At 32.2% G+C, this 2,500-nt stretch overlaps 1 protein-coding gene across 1 annotated transcript in view; it reads right to left on the bottom strand.

Moving 5' to 3' along the window:
* LOC311248162 (transcription factor COE3-like) overlaps window positions 1-2,500 on the bottom strand; it is a gene marked incomplete at both ends in the record, with an annotated part of 32,519 nt that overhangs the window by 11,637 nt on the left and 18,382 nt on the right. The window lies entirely within an intron of this gene.

Below are 2,500 nucleotides of genomic sequence, written 5' to 3'. Positions count from 1 at the left end.
TCTATCTATCTATCTATCTATCTATCTATCTATCTATCTATCTATCTATCTATCTATCTATCTATCTATCTATCTATCTATCTATCTATCTATCTATCTATCTATCTATCTATCTATCTATCTATCTATCTATCTATCTATCTATCTATCTATCTATCTATCTATCTATCTATCTATCTATCTATCTATCTATCTATCTATCTATCTATCTATCTATCTATCTATCTATCTATCTATCTATCTATCTATCTATCTATCTATCTATCTATCTATCTATCTATCTATCTATCTATCTATCTATCTATCTATCTATCTATCTATCTATCTATCTATCTATCTATCTATCTATCTATCTATCTATCTATCTATCTATCTATCTATCTATCTATCTATCTATCTATCTATCTATCTATCTATCTATCTATCTATCTATCTATCTATCTATCTATCTATCTATCTATCTATCTATCTATCTATCTATCTATCTATCTATCTATCTATCTATCTATCTATCTATCTATCTATCTATCTATCTATCTATCTATCTATCTATCTATCTATCTATCTATCTATCTATCTATCTATCTATCTATCTATCTATCTATCTATCTATCTATCTATCTATCTATCTATCTATCTATCTATCTATCTATCTATCTATCTATCTATCTATCTATCTATCTATCTATCTATCTATCTATCTATCTATCTATCTATCTATCTATCTATCTATCTATCTATCTATCTATCTATCTATCTATCTATCTATCTATCTATCTATCTATCTATCTATCTATCTATCTATCTATCTATCTATCTATCTATCTATCTATCTATCTATCTATCTATCTATCTATCTATCTATCTATCTATCTATCTATCTATCTATCTATCTATCTATCTATCTATCTATCTAGCTAGCTAGCTAGCTAGCTAGCTAGCTATCTAGCTAGCTAATCTATCTATCTATCTATCTATCTATCTATCTATCTATCTATCTATCTATCTATCTATCTATCTATCTATCTATCTATCTATCTATCTATCTATCTATCTATCTATCTATCTATCTATCTATCTATCTATCTATCTATCTATCTATCTATCTATCTATCTATCTATCTATCTATCTATCTATCTATCTATCTATCTATCTATCTATCTATCTATCTATCTATCTATCTATCTATCTATCTATCTATCTATCTATCTATCTATCTATCTATCTATCTATCTATCTATCTATCTATCTATCTATATATCTATCTATCTATCTATCTATCTATCTATCTATCTATCTATCTATCTATCTATCTATCTATCTATCTATCTATCTATCTATCTATCTATCTATCTATCTATCTATCTATCTATCTATCTATCTATCTATCTATCTATCTATCTATCTATCTATCTATCTATCTATCTATCTATCTATCTATCTATCTATCTATCTATCTATCTATCTATCTATCTATCTAGGTGAGACAGCAGTATGGCTGAGAGGGAGACAGAGTAGGGATCTTCACCATTACACTATCTCTGGATACATACAATATATTTTTTTCCGCAAACATGGAACATTCTAAAGATGGCTGCCAGCATACAGCCCCATTTTAAAAGGTTTACAATGCCGACATGGCTGCCATTAAAAAACGCAAAGGCAAGTGGGCCGTGGGTCTGGGTTTGTTTGACGAGACTCTTAGAGACCATGTTGACGACTCTCCTTACTCCAGAACAAATGTTGGCTTCAAATGTCCAAAGATACCTTTAAAATCACCATGGTGAGATGTTACCCACTGTAAAGATCATCTGGCTTATAAAAGTGGAGCTTAAGTTCAAATCTATGTCTCTAGGTGAGGGGTAGCAGACCATGGTATCACTGTAGAAGAGAGGATGAGAGGAGGAGAAGAGGATGGATGGAGGCAAGACTGTCCAGACAGAGCAGAGATGGATGGATAGAGGCAGGACTGTCCAGACAGAGGAGAGAGGGATGGATAGAGGTAGTTCTCTCCAGACAGATGAGAGAGGGATGGATAGAGGCAGGACTGTACAGACAGAGGAGAGAGGGATGGATAGAGGCAGGACTGTCCAGACAGAGGATGAGAGCAGTGGCTGAAGGCAGGACGTTGCACAGACAGGGCTTGAGATAAACAAGAGGGAACTGCCATAGCCACGCTATTTGTGAAAGAGAGTTGAGTTATATTTGTGAAAGAGAGTTGAGTAATATTTGTGAAAGAGAGTTGAGTTATATTTGTGAAAGAGGGTTGAGTTATATTTGTGAAAGACAGTTGAATTATATTTGTGAAATAGGATGGGGTTATATTTGTGAAAGAGAGTTGAGTTATATTTGTGAAAGAGAGTTGAGTTATATTTGTGAAAGAGAGTTGAATTATATTTGTGAAAGAGGTTGAGTTATATTTGTGAAAGAGAGTTGAGTTATATTTGTGAAAGAGAGTTGAGTTATATTTGTGAAAGAGGATGGGGTTATATTTGTGAA

This window comes from Notolepis coatsorum (assembly GCF_963971535.1).
Source record: "Notolepis coatsorum genome assembly, contig: SCAFFOLD_1025, whole genome shotgun sequence".
Classification (NCBI taxonomy): domain Eukaryota; kingdom Metazoa; phylum Chordata; class Actinopteri; order Aulopiformes; family Paralepididae; genus Notolepis; species Notolepis coatsorum.
This window is presented reverse-complemented; position numbering and strand designations above follow the sequence as displayed.